The 9381-nt window shown below is 43.9% G+C and overlaps 1 protein-coding gene across 5 annotated transcripts in view; it reads right to left on the bottom strand.

Moving 5' to 3' along the window:
* The window catches only part of LOC140721884 (uncharacterized), a 47511-nt gene extending 38566 nt beyond the window's left edge, over positions 1-8945 (bottom strand). For 3 of the 5 annotated variants that reach the window (XR_012097497.1, XR_012097498.1, XM_073036709.1), the window contains exons 1-2: positions 8805-8945; positions 1298-1466 (exon numbers count right to left, since the gene is read on the bottom strand). The gene's annotated coding sequence lies outside the window, so the exon portion shown is untranslated. Of the gene's footprint in view, positions 1-1297; positions 1467-3859; positions 3967-8804 lie in introns of all 5 variants that reach the window. The other 2 variants (XM_073036710.1, XM_073036711.1) reach the window with 2 other exon arrangements.
* Positions 8946-9381: the final 436 nt, after the last annotated feature.

Below are 9381 nucleotides of genomic sequence, written 5' to 3' on the forward strand. Positions count from 1 at the left end.
CACAGTGAGGAACTCTCAGCCTGGGCTTTCTCAAATAACACACGGGAAAGTGAGGTGAGGAACCGTGATCCAGTCAGAGATGACTGTGGCTGTCAATGTTTTGAGGGAATGGTATCTCAGACCTCCACCGAACGGAACTTCCTATACTGGGAAACATGCATCCTGACCATACTTGCCGGTGCCCAGCAGCGGAGGGGAATAACTGAGACTGAATGATTTTGGATGATCACTTTTCTCTCCTATGGAGTAGCCAGGAATTCACAAGAGATAATCAATTTGGCTACAGCACTTGAGGAGCTGGCCACAATACTTCAGGGGCCCTGACAGATCCACTGAAATGATTGCAATCCGGCAAAAAGTCCTACAGAATTGTATGGCTTTAGATTTTATCCTAGCTGAGAAAGAGGGAACCTTTGCTATTAGTGACATAGAAAGCTGCACCTATATCCCTGATGAGTCTACTAATATCGCGTCCCTCTCCGAGCACACTGCCAAGGAGATTCACAGCATTAAGAAGGTAGGGCAGGATTTACACAGGTTCACCGAAGGGTCGAAATGGTGGTCTTTGAAGGCCTGTTCGGTAATATGTGGGGCATGATATTGCATTATGGCCTAATAGTTGTACATAATGATCAAAAGGAGGGAATGATAATGTATGTAAAAGGGTTAACACTTTGTTAAACGAACGCAGCCTGTTTTTCTGAAAGAAACTGCTGATGATCAACAGATGTGCTAAGCCATGCTGAGGCATATTTCTTCTTGAGGGAAGCTAGCTAGGGCTTCAAGATGGTTATCTTCTTGGGCACTGATGCGTAGAGATAGGACAGCTTCAGTCTGCTCTGTGTGTGTAAGCCATTATGACTATTTTGTGGTTTGTCTTTAGGGACTGTCATGTAGTAAATAGCTTTGGCTCCAGCCTGTCTTGTGTGGAGAGGAGGGGTGTATATTGGATGGATATATCTGTGTTGTAAGGGGAACTGTTAGTCAGTTAGTGGATTGGGCGGTAACAGTCATAGACTGTTCCTGTTTGAGTGACTAAATGAGTAAGCCCCGGGTGCTTCGAATAAAGAGTTTGTACTGATACTGTCTCTGAGTGACTTTATCCAGATTCGACTTCCACAGAATGGGAGTGGGCTGTCGGAAACACATTACCAGACCTGGAGTGATTGCAACTGGGTCTGACAGATGCATAACTGGTTCTTCTGGGCACATTCAGTCTCACTCCAACTAATTCCTACCTTCCTTTGTGCAGCTATGTAATGTCTAAAGGACCAGTGTTTGAGTAAATGAGACTCACCAAACTTTGTCCTGACTGAATCACTGGAATCTCCAAGTCAGATGGGTCCTCTCCAGTTGAAGCCCTTAGTCCTCGGGCTGGTTCGCTTGTTGCTGGTCCCTCGTCTTCAGTTGTGGTTTGCTTCCAGTTGTGGGTTTTTATTCCAATAAATCTCTCACCGCAGGTCTAACTTTAATATGAAAGATAATGAAGCACATTAACAATAAAAAGGAGAACCAAACATTTCTGCTTAATGTTACTAAGAACAAAACTCACTGAAACGCAAATGTTGAAGGCAAATATAATGATCTCAATGAACAATCTTTTATTGTCCCTCACACGTTACAAAACGATATGGGATAAGAAGCCATCATTCAGTCATGGTAAGACATAAGACACAGGAACAAAATTCTGTAATTCAATCCATCTGGTCTGCCCCACCACTCAACCATGGCTGATTTTTATTCCAACACCATATTCCTACTTAGCAATCATCGATATATTAATCTCTGACATAAACATACCCAAATGGCAGCCTCAACCATCCTCTGCGGCAACAAATTCCACAGATCAGACATCCTTTGGCCAAATATTTTTTCACATCTCAGTTTTAAAGGGAAGCATCTTTATTCCGGGACTGGGCTCCCAGATCCCAGACTCTCCATCTAATGGAAACATCCTCTCCATGTCCACTGTATCCAGGCTTTTCAACATTCGGTAGGTTTACTTAACCATACATCCCTCCACCAACCCCACTGTTCCTCTGAACTCCATTGAGCACAGGTCCAGAACTATCAAATACTCCTCATACATAAAGCCTGAGATTACTCTTGCAAACCTTGTTAGCAACAACTGTACTGAACACATTTCCAGGAATAAGAGACAAATTGGTACCAGGATAATTTACAGGGGAAGTTGTGGTTTCTTCACTGTTCTACTATCACAGAACAAGCCATTTCCATTTCCAGGTTAAAACAGGTCCAATTCAAGAAATATAAAGCATTCCAGGGTGAATGTAATAAAAAGACACTGGAATTACCAGAAACACTCAGCAGGTAAGGAACAGCTCTGGGGAGAGGAACAAACTTTACAATTCAGGTTAATAACATTTCATCAGAATGGCTTCAAACATTTCAGTTTTTAGTGCAGATGTCCAGTATCTTGAGTTTCTGTTTGATTCCCACAGCCTGACAGCTTGATCCCCAGGAGGCATTTTACTTGGACCTAAAACTGACCCCGAGAGTCTCACATCATCCCCACATCTCAGGCTCGGTAGTGCAATCTGGGATTTCCCCACAACCAATGTCCAGCTGCTCATGATTTCTGCTTCATTGCAGAAGGACAACCATCCAGCCCCATCTGTAGAAGCACAAACCAAAGTCAAAGCCAAAACACCGACAGTTCCATATGCCTGGAATGTAGATCACAAGATTAGAGCCCAAGCACCAACTCTCCCAGTACTCTTTGCTGCCAGTAAAATGCTGCAGTGTGTCAGCCAGTCTCTGTTCAAAAACGAGCACCTCCACACCAATGCACAACAGAACTGGTACCTGATGACCCTCTGGCATTCCAGCTAACAAAACCAATTCTAGAAATAACTCAGTGAGGCCAAAGTTGCAAAAGAATACTTCACAATGAAGACAAAGGTTGGAAGAACAATTGCTGATATATAACATTGAGGAGGTGGGATACAGGGTGGACTGAGGTTGACCCAGATGGTTGATATACATCACTGAAGCAGGATTGAGGAGACTGGACAGAGGTTGAACAAGATAGGCAGGGAATGAGCAGATGAAACCAGGTGGGAGAAGAGATCAAGGACAATCACTAATGATCCTCCAGCAATACACAGATATTGAATTAACACTACATACTACCATATAAAAGATTCTAAAATGACAAAGTTAGAACAAACAACAAGAACTTTGCCATATATACTTTGAACCTCAACACATTTTTATCAATAAACCATAGAAAGTTTCCCATCTGGACACTTCACGCTTTGCCCGTGACTGCGAGGAACTGCACAGACCTTTGGATACAGATCAGCACATCACAGAAACCATTCTCCCCACTAGACTTCCCAGTCCCTCAGTAAAGCAGGCAGTGAAATCAAAGATCCCCACAACCTGGGACATTCTCCTTTCTCGCCCACCTCAATCCAGGAGAAGACACAGCAGCCATAAAGCTCAAGGACAAAAGCGAGGAGCCTCAGGAAGCGAGGCCAGTTGGGGGAAGTTAATGGGACTCAGTGGCCAACATCAGATATCCCAACACAACATGCAGGAAGCATCACTACCCATCCAGGGACTGAGCACACACCACGTGATCTTGTATCTCAAAGCTGAGGGCAAGACAGATCTACAGTAAACAACCTCACGTGACCTGTTGGCGGGCCTTCCATGTCAATTCTGCAGAAATAGACAGCCTGGACTCCTAGCTTGGATCATTCAGTGCAGATGAAGAGGTCTACACATTTTTGGCGAGGGCAGGTAACGGGGTACTAAATGAGTAATTGGCCCTCAGTTCGGGGCTCACGGCCAACACCAGATTTCCCTGCTCCAGAACGGTCTCAATACTCACCGATGGGAAAGGTTATCATTGGCCCACAGACAGCGATCCCAACCCCTGGCTCCTTGACCCAGGGGGCAAGGACACTTTCCCCATCCAGTAGCCAATCCATTTCAGCACTGAGTGGAAAGGAAAACACTGTCAGCATGCGTGAAGAGATTGTTACATCTGCGGTTAAATGGGAGAAGCAAATGGAATATGTGACCGGTAGAGTCTACCATCACTCCTGACAGAGCACTCCAGCTACCCACCACTCTGTGGAAAGAAACAAACTTGCTCCTCACATCTCCCCTCATCTTAAACTGTATCAGACATCTCAACCCCCAGGAAAAGCATAACATCTGTATACTCTATCTATTCATCATGTAATCTTATAAACGTTAATCTAGTCTCACCCCAGCCTGCTCCGCTCTGCAGAAAATAACACAAGTTTGTCCAACCTTTCGTTATACCTCATGCCCTCTAATCTAGACAATATCCTGGTAAACCTCTTTTACACCCTCTACTATTATTCTGACATTTCGCATTCTTAAAATAAAGTAGTGATCCCAACTGACCTAAGACAGGGAATGTTTTCTCGGATTAATATCAGGAATTGTGAAAAACTGAGTTTAAATGTATTTCGCTATGGTGTATGTAAACTTTTGACTTCAACTGTAGCCATTAATATGAAAAAGAAAATTTCCCAGTATATCAAGCAGATAAATGGCAAATTTTCTGTTCTCATGGATAAACCAACAAGCATTAATAGATTATTTGAAATGTGAAATTGATAAGGCAGGTGATCCCCATTTTATGTTTTTAGATCTAATTGAACTGCCTGATCAGAAAGCTGCAACCATTGCTAAGCGTCTATTGAACTGTCTCAATAACTATGAGACTTTGATGACTCTTACTTGAAACAGAACCTTGCAGCATTTGCTAGTGATATATGTTCTAACGTTGCAGCAGCAGTTCAATGCAATGCATAATAGAGAAGAAAAAAAAACACAAAATAAAACAATAAAAATAAAATACTAAATCAGTTACAATATACATATATCTGGGACACATGCTCATCGTTATGTTTATAAACAATCTGGATGAGGAAGTGAGGGATGGTTAGTAAATTTGCTGATGACACAAAGGTTGGGGGTGTTGTGGATTGTGTTGAGAGCTGTCAGAGGTTACAGCTGAGCTGAAAAGTGGCAAATGGAGTTCAACCCAGATACGTGTGAAGTGATTCATTTTGTTAAATCAAACACAATGGCAGAATATAGCATTGATGTTAAGACTTGACAGTGTGGAGGATCAGAGAGATCTTGGGGTCTGAATCCACAGGACACTCAAAGCTGCTACGCAGGTTGACACTGTGGTCGGCGGCCTGGGATTGAATTTAGGAGCTGAGAGGTAATGTTGCAGCTATATAGGACCCTTGCCACACCCCACTGTGCTCAGTTCTGGTCGCCTCACTACAGGAATGACGTGGAAACATTAAATAGGGTGCAGAGGAGACTTACAAGGATGTTGCCTGGATTGGGGAGCATGCCTTAGGGGTATAGGTTTAGTGAACTCAGCCTTTTCTCCTTGGAGCGACAGATGATGAGTGGTGACCTGACAGGGGTGCATAGATAATGAGTGGCATTGATCATGTGGATAGTGTGATGAGTAAACCGAGGTTGAGATGGGGTGCAGAGCTGCCCCCCCCCCCCGGTGAACTATGCTGCTAATGAGAGAGAGAGTAGAAGAGAGGGGAGACATCCAGCACAGATGATGGAGGGGGGGGGGGGAGGGGAGGAGCAAGAGAGAGAGAGAGAGAGAGAGAGATGACACTTTTGCCTGCTTGTTAAGATTCCTGCAGAGACTGCAAGGCGGGACCGGCTTGATGGATGGCTGGTGCCCTGAAAGGGGAGATAAAATTCAGGTCTGCTAAGACGCAGACGGACAGTGAAAGAGAGTTGTGCACCCACATGAAGGTGGGGGTTTTTGGAGGATCGATTCAGGAAATCGATCAGTGACTAACAGTGTGTGAAGGTGCAATGATTGGGATCTGTTTGTGTGCCACCCTTGCCTGGGTGACAGGTCCACCACTGAAGAACGGTCGTACGTGATATGGTCATAGTCGGTGACCATAACAGGACAGGAAGACAATGGACAGTTCGATGGCAACGGCATCACCTCTCGCTCTCTCTCTCTCCAACGTTACACAAGTAACTACCACGGCCTAAACTGAACTCAACTCTTCACCATCGTAAGACTATCCATTTACCCCTAGACTTTGAAAGAGCTTGGTTTTGATACCTATTTCCACACTTCTGTATATATTATTGCTGACCTGTTTCATATATTTGCATTTTTAGAGTACTGTATTGCTTAGTTTACTAATAAACACTATTACTTACAAAAATACCAGACTCCAACATGTTTTCCATTTCTGCTGGTTTGGTAACCCAGTCATGGGGTACGAGACAATAGTCAAGAGGCTTTTTCACAGGGCTGAAATGGTTGCCACAAGAGGGCACAGGTTTAAGGTGCTGGGGAGTAAGTACAGAGGACATGTCAGGGGCAATTTTTTACTCAGAGAGTGATGAGTGCGTGGAATGGGCTGCCGGCAATGGTGGTGGAAGCGGATACGATAGGGCCTTTTAAAAGACTTCTAGATAGGTACATGGAACTTAGTAAAATTGAGGGCTGCAGGTAAGCCTAGTAATTTCCTAGATAGGGACATGTTTGGCACAACTTTGTGGACCGAAGGGCCTGTATTGTGCTGTGGGTTTTCTATGTTTCTATAACCAGGATAAATTCAACAGGTCTCATTTAGAATGGGTCATCTTTAGCGCGTGATGTTTAAAACAGGAAGAATCTGAGATAAGTATGTATGAATTCTGTAATGTTTCAGTTCTGCTGATCGTATCATGTATGGATTCTATGTTTCCTTACTGTTTCCCTGGCTTTTCTCTTAACTTTCTTGAATGGGATGTCCAGTTTAAATCCCATTACGCATGCTATTTCTGCCCTTAAGGTATTAATTTTGTTTCTTAACGTATCCTGCCATTTCGATGCTTTGATTTCAGATTCAGATTCAGTTTGTTGTCATTTAGAAACCACAAATGCAATGCAGTTAAAAAATGAGACAACGTTCTCCGGAATGATATCACAAAAAAAGCGCACGACAAAACAGACCACACAAGAAAAAACACATAACGTTTGGTAATCCCCAGTCATTCCATTCATAAGTTTCTACTAATAAGTGCCTCTACAATGGACCCATTTCACTGAATGCTGTTAATGCTGCGCAATATCCACATGTGTGTCTGACAAGGAAAGTTCAGGACTGCACAAAAGGCAAGGAAAGGGCATATAACATAGCAAAAGTGAGTCAGAAGTTAATTGTCTTTTAGGAGACTTTTGGATAGGTACCTGGAGACATCAGAGAAAAATTAGCTTAGAAAAATAGAGGGCTATGGGTAAGCTCAGTAATTTCTAAGGTAGGGACATGTCGGCACAACTTTGTGGGCCAAAGGGCTTGTATTGTGCTGTAGGTTTTCTATGTTTCTATGAATAGATTAAAAATCGTGCAAGAAACAGAAATACTATATATGTTAAAAGTGAGGTAGTGTTTAGGGGTTCAATGTCCATTTAGCAACTGGATGGCAGAGAAGAAGAAACAGTTCTTGAATCACTGAGTGTGTACCTTCAGGCTTCTGTACCTCCCTATCTGATGGTAAAATTGAGAAAAGGGCATGCCCTGGGTGCTGGAGGTCCTTAATAATTGGCGTTGCCTTTCTGAGACACTACTACTAATCCTCTAGTAATCTTATAAACGTCTATCCAGTCTCACTCCAGATGGCACGGCTCCAGAGAAAACAACACAATTTTGTCCAACCTCTCATTATAGCCCTCTAATCCAGGCAATATCCTGGTAAACCTCTTCTGCGCCCTCTCCAAAGCCCTGACATCCTTCCGAGAAAGAGGGCGACCAGAACTGTATGAAATACTCTACATGTGGTCTAACTAGTTTTATAAAGCTGTAACACAACTTCCCGACTTTTGAACACACTGCATCAACTGATAAAAACAAGCACACCATTTCTCTTCTTAACCACTCGATCAATTATTGGCATAATTTACCTATTATTATTTAATTATTTATGGTTTATATTGCTATATTTCTACACTATTCTTGATTGGTGCGACTGTAATGAAACCCAATTTCCCTCGGGATCAATAAAGTATGTCTGTCTGTCAATCTGTGCAGACTCTTTCTGGGAGCGATGAACTTGGAGTCCAAGATCCCTCTGATCATCAACACTGTTCAGGATTTTGCACTTAACAGTGTCCTGTCTCACACATTCGACCTACCGAGCTGCCAAGATGATCATCACTAATCAAATCTCACTGAGTTTTAGTAGGTCCTACTGAATTTGTTGTCAAGTGCACAACTACGGGAAGCTACAGGTACAGAGAAACACTGATTTGTAGCAGTATCACAGGCAAGTACATTCAGATAACACTCGGAACATAAACTAAACAATTCTCCGTCAGTGTCAATATAGAAATATGTTTTACTTCATCCGGCTAATAGGACCAGAACAACAGCGGCTGAGCGGCGGCTCATCTCAGACGGTTCGGTGTTAATGTCTCACAACCCAAACCAACCCTGGCAGGTTCTGTGAAGGAAGCGAGACGAGGCCGCCAGTCCATCCCCTCCGCCTTCAGGTTTCACCGATCACCTTGTGTTTCTCTCTCCCTTCCCCACCTCCCACCATTTATTCTCCAGTCCTGCCGAAGGGTTTCGGCCGGTAACGTCTACTGTACTCTTTTCCTAGATGCTGCCCGGCCTGCTGAGTTCCTCCAGCATTTTGTGCGCGTTGCTCGCATTTCCAGAATCTGCAGATTTTCTCTTGTTTGAGTTCGGGAAAGTTAACTCACTACCCACCGTCAGACCTCTCCGCTCGGGACCGGCTTCAATACTCACCGAAGAGAAATTGTTGGTGTTGTCCCACAGAGAATAAAACGTTCCAGGCTCCCTGCCTCAGGGGGGTAAGACCCCTCCCGATCCCGATCCCACCGACGACCCACTTACTCAAATGACGAAAAACAGGCCCAACCTGGACTGAGCATGCGCAATGTGAAAAATGCGTCATCAGGCGGTGGGCGGGACTTCAAAAACAAACTTGCAGATGCTGCGGATCTGCGGTAAACTGGATCACGTGACGGTTGGTGTCTCCCACGCGACCCGGAGACTCCGCTCCTCGCCCCTCACACGCTGCCGGACCCACCGCCACATTTTCCACATTATTTCATTATTTCCCCATATAATTTACATATTTACACCAGATACGTATTTAGTTTTTCACTCCATATCTTCCCCAATCCCTTTCCCTCCACCCCCAGGTCACAGAGTTCTCATAGTTAGAGTTTCGATTCCCATCTCGGTCAAAGACACAATTCAGACAACACAGGAAATGTGTTGGTTTCATTTAAATCAGTCTATGTTTATAAACACTAATTTCTACTCACGTTCCTCTGGCCCCACTGAGCAGGAATACTGA

Source organism: Hemitrygon akajei, unplaced genomic scaffold (assembly GCF_048418815.1).
Source record: "Hemitrygon akajei unplaced genomic scaffold, sHemAka1.3 Scf000063, whole genome shotgun sequence".
In the NCBI taxonomy this organism is placed as follows: Eukaryota; Metazoa; Chordata; class Chondrichthyes; order Myliobatiformes; family Dasyatidae; genus Hemitrygon; species Hemitrygon akajei.